Below are 12,545 nucleotides of genomic sequence, written 5' to 3' on the forward strand. Positions count from 1 at the left end.
AGATAGCATGGCGGTAAGGTGTTTGCCTTGCATGCAGAAGGTCAGCGGTTAGAATCCTGGCATCCCATATGGCCCCCTGAGCCTGCCAGGGCCATTTCTGAGCGTAGAGCCAGGAGTAACCCTTGAGCACTGCTGGGTGTGACCTAAAAACCAAAAAAAAAAAAAAAAAAAATGAATTCATGAAAAAAAAAGTTTTTTGGTTTTTGGGCCATACCAGGTGACACTCAGGAGTTACTTCCGGCTATGTGTTCAAAAATCATTACTAGCTGGGAGGACCATATGGGTAGATGGGAGATCGAACCACAATCCCTCCTAGATTAGAGCATGCAAGGCCTACCGCTTGTGCCACTGCTCCAGCTCCATGAATTTTTTTTTCTTTCTTTTGGGGAAATCGCAGGGGTCAGCACATCCGGAGTGCAATGGATAAGCCTCACCCTGGGAAAACTACCTTCATGATCATGGTATCTTCCTTGCCAGGTAAGTATTCCATGAAATATTTTTATACATGGAGATTATTATGCTGAGTAAAATGAGTCAGAGAGAAGGATAGACATAGAATAATCTCACTCAATTTGTGGGATAAAAGAAAAATAAAAGACAGCATGGTACTAATATCCAGGGACAATAGAGATGAGGGCCAGGAGGACCAGTCCATGGTAGGAAGCTTGACACAAAGAGCAGTGAGTGCAGATAGAGTAGAGAACGGTCTGCTATGACAATGGTAGTTGGAACTGATCACTCTGGACAAGAACTGGGTGCTGAAAGGGGATAAAGTGATATACACAGTACCCCTTCAATAACTCGTGCAAAACACAATGTCAAAATGGAAAATAGAGAGGAGAGAAGCATAAAATGCATGCCCCAGAGGCAGGCAAGGGGCTGGGTGGGGAGGGAAACTGAGGACATTGATGGAAGGAAATATGCACTGGTGAAGAGGTGTGTATGTTCTATGGCTGAAACTTAATCATGAATAGTTTTGTATCCACGGTGCTTAAATAAAGTAATCATGATAAAAATTTTAAATTATCCAGTATTTCAACAAATTAGGAATGGAGAGGACTTCCTCACTGTAGCACGCTACAGAAGTAACTCCTGTAAGCTACCGCCATACAGAAGAATATTACTCATCAAGGAAAGGGAAGAAATTACCTATGCACGCTACAACCTGGTTTTATTGGAAATCAATGAACTGAGTAAAAAATCCAAACGCAGGGGTTGGAGCAGTGGTCCAAGTGGTAGGGTGTTTGCCTTGCACACGCTAACCTAGTACGGACTGTGGTACAATCCCCCAGCACGGTCCCCCAAGCCAGGAGCGATTTCTGAGTGCATAGCCAGGAGTGATCCCTGAGAGTCACTAGGTGTGGCCTAAACTCCCACCCCCCAAAAAAGTCAAATGAAACACACTATATACTTTGTGATTCTAGGTAGGTGAAATATCTAGAAAAGACAAATGTATTCAAAGATTAAGTAGAGTAGGGGCTGAAGCAATAGCACAGTGGTAGGGCGTTTGCCTTGGGCCAACATGGAGGAACCTCAGTTTAATCCTTAGCATCCCATATCGTCCCCCAAGCCTGCCTGGAGCTATTTCTGAGCACAGAGCCAGGTGTGGCCCAAAAAACCAAAACAAACAAAGTAAAAAAGTAAAGCATTGGCTTCTAAGATTAGGAAAGGAAAAGAAATTGAATTCAAATGGTCATGAGGAAATTTTGGGGGCTAATAAAAATATTCTAGAATGGATTATCGAGATCACTCTACAAATCTAGAAATGTATTAAAATTGTGAATTGTTTAAATTTACATTTAAAGCAGTTTAACTTTAAAAATGACAAAACTATGGTAGCTCAAAAGTAACAATATGTTTAAAATATGTTGAGAACCTCTTCTTATACCACCGAAACATGCTTTGGTGCAGAGAGATGTATTGTATGTGTGTATAATGTGGGATGGTGGAGTCTGGCAAACTATTTTCCTGAGTCAAATCACATCCAGTATATATTCCCTAATTTTAAATGGTTTTCACATTGGTGGTAGTGGTGGGCTGGATGTTGCCAGAGACTGAAACCTTGTATAAGAGATAAAAATAGCTTAAAAAAAAGAACCTTAGATGTCCCTACTTACTTCACCAGAGCTAAATTACATTCCTGGGCCCAAAGGAATTTGCAAATGGGATTGTAAACCCTGAAACTGTGTGATTACGCCAACAGTTCTGAATCAAATCGGCAGTATCCCATTTTTCAACAGAAAGAAGAGAGAAAGACCAATTGTACTCAAGTAGGAAGCTTTAAATCATGCCTGATAAAATTTTACTAAGACAGTTACTAAAAAGGAGACCCAGGAGATATATAGTGAAAAGATGGATTCTCTACGGGTAGGAATCTCTAAAATGTGTGGCATTTTATAGAGCAAAGATTATTCTGATTTAATCTTTATTTTAGGTCTCATACTACTGTAATAGAATATAGAATGTTATTGTCCAAATAAAGGTGAAGATTGAGAACCTCGGACATTAAATATTATGCAAAATATATTATTATATTATGCAGAAACTCAGACATTAAATACCTTAATTCCAAATCCCATGGTCATCGTTGAGTTTTCATTCAAAAATCAATTCAGGGGCTGGAGAGACAGAATGGCAGGCAAGGTGCTTGCCCTGCACAGAGGTTACCCAGAGTCCAATCTCTGGCATCCCATATGGTCACCAAAGCACTGCCAGGAGTAAGTCCTGAGTGCAGAAACAGGAATAAGCCCTGAGCATCACTAGATGTGGCTCCAAAACAAAATAAAACAAAATCAATTCACAAAAACTGACTTCTCAGATAGAACAGGGGATCTGATAGAGCAGGTTTGCCATTTTCAGCTGTTGATTTCTTATGCATATACTAAAGCTTTTAAATATTACTTATCTCATGCACATATGTTTATGTATATTTTTCATCATATTTGCCTTACATTTTTTTCTTTTTAAATATATTTTTTATTTAAGTAACATGATCATAGTTGGGTTACAGTCACAAAGAGAACACCCCCCTTCACCAGTGTAACACCCCCTCCCCCTCCCCATCTCCTGCCTGTATTCGAGACAGGCATTCTACTACAGTTATTTGTCTTTAAGTTCAGTAAATTGTATTTTTCCCCTAAAGGATAAGAATAAAAAAATATATAGTAAAGGTGTGATAGTGGCAATCGCCGTTGTTTGCATAGGTCCAGAAAAATGGGGAAAACAGAACAAATTCCTTGACCTGGAGTGACCCAGAAGTTTATTGACTTTGGGTTCCAGGCATGCCAGTCCGTCCAAGCCGAGTCATTCTCCGTGGTCCCGGTGAAACTTTTTCACACTTTAGCTATTGTTGGTATCAGGTTCTTATATTTAAAGACTCTGGATTCTGTGCGTTTCTTTCATCGATGTCAGGCTGAGGTGGAGCATCCTCTAGTTTCAGCATACCATTAAATGCGGAGCCATCTGCCCGACAAGCAGGCTGTTGCTGAGTCGTCTGGGTGTTGAGAGCACTCTTTGGAGTGAGTCAATGCCAAAGCAGTGGAAGGTCTTCTCTGGTAGAGGCTTAGATCCTGGTAATGTTATAGACAATTGTGGTTGTTTCCATAGATGGTATCCATTGTTCAGGTGTATGTGGGTGATGCTCATTCTTCTGAGGCCTAAGCCAAAGCATTATGCCAATGTTCAGGGTATAAGGCCTAATTGCATTGCCAAATTTGTGTTCCCATCTCTATTAGATAAGAACTTGTTTGCATATGTATTATATTTCCATTTTAATGTGCCTATGCCAAAGAGAAGCAATGCCACAAGATATTGTTGGTGCATCTGGGGGTCGATGAATAAAGTTCAACATTCCCCGTAACTTGGTTCAAACATGAAATCTATACAGAGATACTCTTCTCCTTTTTAAACATAGCAATCATTGGCTTCATATTCTGCAGCTAATCATTGTTGAGTCTATTATATAGTTTAAAAACCTGGTTCTGTTGCCTATAATTTTTCCTTGTTCCCTTAGTTAGTTGATCAGCAATTTTAAAATATGAACTGCTGGGGACTGGAGAGATATGACATAGTGGGTAGGGTGCTTGCGTTGTATGCATCTGACCCAGGTTCAGTCCCTGGAATCTCAAATGGTTCTCTGAGCACTGCCAAGAGTGAAGACTGAGTGCTGAGCCAGGAGGAACCACTGAGCATCATCAGGTGTGAATTCAACCCCCCCCCAAATTAAAATTAAGTGTTCATATTAAGATCATGCCCTGGGAGCTGGAGAGATAGCATGGAGGTAAGGCGTTTGCCTTGCATGTAGAAGGTCAGTGGTTTGAATCCCGGCATCCCATATGGTTCCCTGAGCCTACCAGGAGCGATTTCTGAGTGAAGAGCCAGGAGTAACCCCTGAGCGCTGCCGGGTGTGACCCAAAAACAAAAAGATCATGCCCTGCATAAAACGTCAGGCTCTAAAATAAAACAAGCACATTACTGCTCAAAAGTATGCGTACTTCTGCAAGGCTCTTAGGAACAACAGCAGCCTGAGACCCATTTAAATATGCTGCTTCTCAAAAATTATATGCAAAAAAATAATATATGTTGTTTTGAGGGTATGGGTGCCACCAAGGGTCCTGTGAACTTAGATGCAAATACTGGGAAGGCTACCTTAGGTAAGAAGTTCTTAGAGGAGAATGGGAAAGGTTTTTGTTTTGTTTTGTTTTGTTTTGCTTTGCTTTGCTCTGTTTTTTTTTTTTTTTGGCCGCACCCAGTAACGCTCAGGGGTTACTCCTGGCTATGTGCTCAGAAGTTGCTCCTGGCTTGGGGGACCATATGGGACACCGGGGGATCGAACCGCGGTCCGTCCAAGGTTAGCGCAGGCAAGGCAGGCACCTTACCTTTAGCGCCACTGCCCGGCCCCTTCTCTGTTTTTTTTTTATTAGGCTTAAAGGTTCAAGATGAATGAAATCCTCTGCATGCTCTAAAAGAGGGGGTGATTCTTAATGTACCTCTACCTTGAGGCTCTTTGGATTTGAAAGTACCTTTGGTGGTTTTGTCGTTTGGCTTCTGCATCCAAAGAAATGGCCAACAAGAATTTTCTTGCAGGGCCAGTGAGGTGGCACTAGAGATAAGGTGTCTGCCTTGCAAGCGCTAGCCAAGGCAGGACCGTGGTTCGATCCCCCGGCATCCCATTTGGTCCCCCCAAGCCAGGGGCAATTTCTAAAGTGCTTAGCCAGGAGTAACCCCTGAGCATCAAACGGGTGTGGCCCCAAACACCAAAAAAATAAATAAAGAAAGAATTTTCTTGTCTGGATTCCAGTCTGCCTAAGACAGGTTCATCAGTTTATATGCCAACTCCTAGGAATATTTCAGGAGCTTTCTTTATTTTTTTAATAAATTATTTCTAGTAAGAAAATTAGAAACATACCTTATGAAGTTGCCATAAACTAAATTTCTTCTCTCAGTCTCAGGAGTATCCCAGCCTTTCTATGAATTTATGCTTATTCTTAGGACATATAATTTGAGGAATATCCTATTATGTGGTGCTGAGGGAAAGCAATTCTCAGCCAATTGGTCATCTGTTTGATGGGTCTGGGGCTACACTGCTGTGATTCACTAGGTCACTTGGTGTTTCTAGTCCTGGGGAAGGGAGGTTTATAGTGCTGAGGTTCAAATCTCAGTCAGGTATATGCAAGGCATCTACCCAGATCAAGTCCTAACCTGTTTTCTTTGATTTTTTTTGTTCATTTCTTTCTTTTCTGTCTCCATTTTATATTTGCATTTCTTTGTTTTTCCTAGATTTGAATCCCTGGTTTAATTACTTTTGTGCTTAGTTATCTGACAGGGAAATCATTGGGATGAAAGAGTTTTCTTATGACCTGGTTACAAGTCACAAAGCACTGCTATGAAGAATAAGCATGTAACTGCATTTATTCGGGAGAGAATCTCTCGTTTATGCTTCTGTGGTTAAGTTTATTGTGTTACGGATCCACGGAAATTGACTTTACCATTTCAACTGAGATAATGAGCTTGGTGTTTTGTTTTGTTTGGAAAGGAGGAAGAGTTCAAGATCCTCCACAGATGATAAAAATCCAGTTCTTTCTATTGGCCAGATTTTCAGGTCCAGAAACTAAACGTTTAAGTTTCTTAGTATATGATACTCAAGAATTGTCATGTTCTGCTCTGTGCAGTTTCAACATTCTTTGACTAAGAAGTTTCTGGATGGTCCAGGGAACAACCAGATAAGTCAAGGAATGAAATGAGCAAAGAAATAATGCCAAATGCCAAGGGGTTTCTTCCACAAATTCAAAGCTACAGGGACGTTTTCTGCCCCACACATCTGTGTTCTTAGAACAGGGGTGAAGAAAATCCAACCTGCAAGTCTGTGAAATCATGTGATCTTGCCCCAATGGGAAGGGCAAGCATCCTTTTCCCTGGCAGCCTATTGCCCATCTACTTTTGTGGTGCTAACTGTGAATAATGTTTAAATAACCAACTGGAAGAATAACATTCTTCACCCCTGACTTAGAGAATCAGTCACCAGTCCTGAGATTAGTCAAGATTTATAAATCCTATCCAGGTCGATAACCCAAAACTATTTCTATTTGACCTGTTGGACATATTTATTGGAGTGCTACCATCTGCTATCAAGTACCAGTCTATTCTTTGAAGTATTTATCTTACTAAAAAGTATATTCCAAGGCACTTCTGGTATATGATATTTAGTTGTAAGCACTTATAGGCTCGCTATATCGTTATAAATCAGAAAGCCTGCTTGGCCCTCATTGAGTGCATCTTGACTTAAATTCTTTCTTGTCTATTTTATCTATTTATCTGAGGTGTGAGAGTCATACCTAGTGGTACTCAGGGGCTCTTCCTGGCTTTGTGCTCAGGGATCACTCCTGGCAATGTTCAGAGGACCTTATGAAGTGCTGGGGATTGAACTGAGTGCAGCTATGTGTATGGTAAGTATTTTTCCATTGCATTATCTCTTTGAAATATATTATTTTAGGGGCTGGAGCAGTGGAGCAAGCAGTAGGGCATTTGCCTTACACGTGCTACCTAGGACGAACCACGGTTGGATCCCCCAGCATCCTATATGGTTCCCCAAGCCAGGAGCGATTTCTGAGCACATAGCCAGGAGTAATCCCTGAGCATCACAGGGTGTGGCCTCAAAACCAAAATATATATATATATATATATATATGTATATTTGTATATATATATATATAATTTTAATAGCTTTAAGCACACTCTATGCTATCTTAATATTTTGTCCGCAGGCTTAGATATTTGTGTATTTAGTTGACTGGTTTGTGGGGTTGTTTTGGATGGAATTATGAATTAGAAGGGCCTTTGCTTATATCCCAAACTAATCTTTTTTTCTCCCATCTCTGAAACATGTAATTACTGTAAAAATAAATGATTATATATATTTAAAATCACAAATGAAAAATATGTTGAAATTACCAGGGCACACAATTTAAGCATATCTTCACAGCTCACCCAAATGACAGACTTCACTGTAATAATGGCAAAGAGCTGGTGAACTCTTGGCCTAGGAATCAGTGGCTGCTGAGAATTGACTTAACAGGCTCAGAGAGGTTTACCTTAGTGCTAATAAAATAAATCCTAATAGCACTACCTAGCTATTAAACATATGATTAAATACAGAAAACTTAAAGAAGAGGTAATTCTAGAAGAATGTACTAGTACTAGTCTCACAAGTCATGGTCGTCTCCTGAATAATTTAAGGAAGGGAAAGCAGTTATCAAACTTCATGCCCTAGGTAAAAGCTTGGCCACAGAAAGACACAACATGGCCCCAATCTTATCTGGCCGCCTAGCATCAGCTGAGAACTTTCTCTCAACACTCAAGGGATAACTACCCACTTCCACTTCGACCCTAAGAACCTCCTCTTCCAACCTGGACTCGGACTGGCTAAAAAAAAAACTGTAGACAAAAGTGTTATTTCATTGCTTTCTTGGATTGGGCCACCACAAAAACTTTAATGATATTAAATAGGAAGGTAGGGTTTGTAAATATGTGGAACAGTACTGGGGAGACAGCTCAAAGAGCCAATGTGCATGTTCGCACGCAGGAGACCAGGTTCACTGGTCTGCATGGTTATTGGAGCACTGAAGGAAATAGAGCAAATGAAAATATTATTTATAACAATTATAGTTAGCCATTAAAGCAATCATTTCCCAAAGTTTAGAAGGCTACAGTTTATCCAAATCAGAGAGAAAAACTCAAATGTTAAAATGGCTTCATGTCTCTAAGCCTGGTTTCTGTCTCTGGTGACGTAGGTGAGTTATAGAATACAGGTGTCAAAAATAACAGAAATGGAAGTTTGATGGCTATAAAGCTGTTTCAGAGCAAGTAAACATTTCATTTATGTTAAAAAAAAAAAACACATTTGTTTTTGAGAAATAAACTGAATGACAATACTACAAGAGAAATTTGCTAAAACCTGTTTCAACAAAAATCTCCAAACCTTACATGCTAGGTCTATGATCACTGCTAATCCTGGGATGTGCGTAATACTTGCGTTTCTGCAAAGTTTCCATAACATTTTTTTGGCACAATGTCTCAAGAGTTCATTGTTCCTTAGATTAGTGACATTCCTTTCTGCTTTCCAGGCCTAATATACCAGGAAGTCAAAGGAAACTCCAGGACATGAGTCTCTTTTGTTATTCTGACCTGTTCTTAACACACATTTCCTATTTGGGATGCACAGAGAGGTACTAAGTCCACAGAGCTTCTGACATTGTTATGTTGTCCGTGCATGGTACTCGCTTTATTGCTTATTCTGTGATAACACAGAGTAAACAGAGTCCTTCCCAACAGCACTTGCCACAAAAGAACTCACTCAGCACAACAGGGCGTGCTCACTTCGATGCTATTCACGGGTTTCAGGAGGCTCTGTTATTAAATGTTGCACTCTTGGGCAAACACTGGCACAGCCTAAAGGAAACAACTCTGTGGGATGTCTCAGGATCCTGAGAAAGTTTTATTTCTTTTTTCGGGGGGTTGGGTTTTTTGGGGGTTACACACCCAGCAGCGCTCATGGGTTGCTCCTGGCTCTATGCTCAGAAATCACTCCTGGCAGGCGCGGGGGATCATATAGAATGCTGGGGATCGAACCCGGGTCTGTCCTGAATCAGCTGCATACAAGGGAAATGCCCTACCACTGTGTTATCACTCTGGCCCCCCAAATTTCTATTTCTATTTGAGATGGTCATTACTTTTCAAAAAAAATTAAAATAAAAACTGGAAATGACATTTTAGGATATATGAGGATGTTTTCTTTTCTTTTTTTTAATAATATCTTTATTCAAGCACCTTGATTACAAACATGATGTAGTTGGGTTTCAGTCATAGAAAGAACACCTACCTTCACCAGTGCTACCTTCCCACCACCAATGCCCCCCCGTATCCTACTTCACCCCAAAACCCTCTGCCTGTATGTGAGACAGGCATTTTACTTCTTTCATTCATTAACACTGTCATGGTAGTTGTTGGTGTAGTTATTTCTCTAACTGGATTCAGCACTCTTTGTGGTGAGCTTCATATCATGAACTAGTCCTTCCAGCCCTCAACTATGAAAATGTTTTCTACAAAATTCTTTATGATATAGAAATCACAAGCACCCCAAATATACAATAGTCATGGAAAGTATAAATGAAGATGGACTCATGAGATATCTGATCATGTATATCACACATGGATGACACGTTACAATACAGTACAATGCAATAAATAACAGCCACATCTAATGATACTGGACGTGGCTAACATAAAGTGAGGGAGGGGCTAGATATGGCACAGGGGTGAGGAGAGAATGCTTCACACCCCTGTTTATCCACATACTTTGCATTAGGTTCAGTCCTTGGCACTTTATGGTCTACCCCCAAGAGCAGTGTATCCCTGGATGCCCACAAACAGTCCAGATATTGCCCTCTGGGCCTTTTTAAGCACTGCTTGGGAGACACCCTGAAAAACAAGAGTGGAAAAACTATAGAGAATGTCAATTATCAATTTATTCTTAGAAATTCTGTGTACTAATTATACCCACAAACACACATTCTTAAAGAATGAACTTGAGGGGCTGGAGAGATAGCACGGAGCTAAGGCGTTTGCCTTTCATCGGTTCGAATCCCGGCATCCCATATGGTCCCCCGTGCCTGCCAGGACCAATTTCTGAGCATGGAGCCAGGAGTAACCCCTGAGCACTGCCAGGTGTGACCCAAAAAACACACACACAGAAAAAAAAAGAATGAACTTGCCTCAAACTGGCACTCCTCCTACTAAATGTCTAAAGCACAGAAAATAAAATAGCAATTTTATTTAGTAACATTCAATGTGTTAATATTTAGTATCAACTATTAGACAAATTGCCCACATTTTGCTTTTCATTTTACTAGTACTTACAAAAGCATGTGGGACTAATAAGAATTAGGACAGACTAATAACATCTAAAGAGATAAATGTACACACACGTGTCAATGATATATATGTTACTATTTTACTATATTACTATATTATACAACATATAGAAGGCAATTCCATGTGCCTTACTTTAACTTCTGGAATACATTCTATTACATTAATATATACTAATTCCTTTATTAGATTTATATGAACTTCACGTATATTCATTTTACAATATCGCCCTGTCACTTTTCATTACATATGGTTCTGTGAGTTTTAAACATCATAATCCAAGAACATCAAAACCATTCCCATTCCCATAAAGTTCTGAGTTATTTTTGGCTGTAGGAAGCCAAAACATAGCAGGAAAAGTATTTTTAGAAATTATAAATTTGAATGTCTTCTCTCTACAAAACTAATGTAAATGTTTTGTAAAACTTCACAAAATATAAGGGGATATGAATTCACAGTTTTCTACCAGCCAAAGACCATAACTACCAGCCCTTTGATTGTGTTTTGTTTTGAAACTACACCCAGCAGTAGACTGTCTCTGCACTCAGGTATCACTCCTGGCAGGTGTGGGGGACTTCAATCAGCCGGTTGCAGGACAAGTGTCCTACAGGTTGTACTATCTCTCCAGTCCCTAGCCCTTTAATTTTCTCACTTGCCCATTAGTTGAGGTGTATATGTGCTTAACAATGAGTACCCTCGGGGCCGAAGAGATAGCGTGGAGGTAAGGCATTTGCCTCGCATACAGAAGGACAGTGGTTTGAATCCTCTTATCCCATATGGTCCCCAGGGCCTGCCAGGAGCGATTTCTGAGTGTAGAGCCAAGAATAACCCCCCATATCACTCCTCCCCAACCCCTGCCTATCTTCATGACAGGCATTCTACTTCTCTCACTCATTAACATTGTCATGATAGTTAGTGTAGTCATCTCTCTAACTAAATTCACCACTATTTGTGGTGATCTTCACATCGACAGTCATCGATCCAGCCCTCATCTCTATTGGCTCTGGGCACTATTACAATACTCAGATGATTGAAACTATTCTGTGTCTATCTCTCTCCCTCTAACTTATTTAATTCAGCACAATATATTCCATATACATCCATGTATAGGAAAATTTCTTGACTTCATCTCTCCTGACTGCTGCATAATATTCCATTGCGTATATTTACCATAGTTTCTTTAGCCATTCATCTGTTGAAAGGCATCTTGGTTGTTTCCAGAGTCTGGCTATTGTAAATAGCTCTGCAATGAATACAGGTGTGAGGAAAGCATTTTTGAACTGTGTTTTTGTGTTCCTAGGGTATTTTCCTAGGAGTGGGATAGCTGGATCGTATGGGAGCTCACACGAGTTCACAGTCTTCTTGAGGACCTTCAGCAAAAACACATTCAGGTCAGAATTCTCCACTCACAGCTAACCTGCTAGCAGACTCGACTAGGGGCCAGCTCCTCTTTCTCTGTTTGACAGCTGCACTGACCTCTACCTTCATGGTTGGCCAGAGAAGACCCACACATGCACTGATTTGCATGGCTCGTTAGAAAGATTCTTTAATGGGATTTGAATGCTTAAATCTGAAGCCAAAATGAATTTGGGGAACAGCCTGCAGCTTTTTTAGATCCTGAATGTACATTTTACAATTGGCTCAGCAATTGAATGGCTGACATTTGAGATCGGGTTCAAATATTTAACATGGGTTCAGTCAGGCAGAAGCTGACAGCTACCAGTGTAGCAGCTAACCAGGGTGAGCCAGCGGAGTATATTTTCTTTCAGGAAAGCAAGTGGTTCTACTGAAGAATGTAGGATAATGTTAGGGGAAAGGCAGGAACCCTGGAGTCAGCCTCAGAGGACTGTTTTAGTATGGACACAGAATAACCAGCACCTCGGTATGTTGGAGGTTGGAGTGTTGGAGTGTAACCTGGTACAGTTTTTCAGAAAGCTGTTTGGCAATTTGCTCTAGCTAATCGATCAGACCCTGAAGATAATATTACTCTGTAAAACAGACTTAACAAACACAAGATCACAAGACATGCTCATAGCAGGAAGAGTTGAGCCAGGCTCAGCTAGGAACTGCCCTTCTGCCTAGACAGACAGTAGAATGGTTGAAAAGTAGAAGCCGCTAAG

The 12,545-nt window shown here is 40.5% G+C and overlaps 2 protein-coding genes and 1 non-coding gene across 3 annotated transcripts in view; all 3 read right to left on the reverse strand.

Moving 5' to 3' along the window:
- The window catches only part of EIF1B (eukaryotic translation initiation factor 1B), a 634,827-nt gene that overhangs the window by 273,147 nt on the left and 349,135 nt on the right, over window positions 1–12,545 (reverse strand).
- The window catches only part of MYRIP (myosin VIIA and Rab interacting protein), a 334,456-nt gene that overhangs the window by 247,939 nt on the left and 73,972 nt on the right, over window positions 1–12,545 (reverse strand). The gene's annotated exons all lie outside the window — the stretch shown is intronic.
- LOC125998512 (U1 spliceosomal RNA) lies at window positions 318–485 on the reverse strand. Its single transcript, XR_007492062.1, has one exon. It is a non-coding gene; the product is annotated as a U1 spliceosomal RNA (small nuclear RNA).

Source organism: Suncus etruscus, chromosome 20 (assembly GCF_024139225.1).
Source record: "Suncus etruscus isolate mSunEtr1 chromosome 20, mSunEtr1.pri.cur, whole genome shotgun sequence".
Taxonomy (NCBI): domain Eukaryota; kingdom Metazoa; phylum Chordata; class Mammalia; order Eulipotyphla; family Soricidae; genus Suncus; species Suncus etruscus.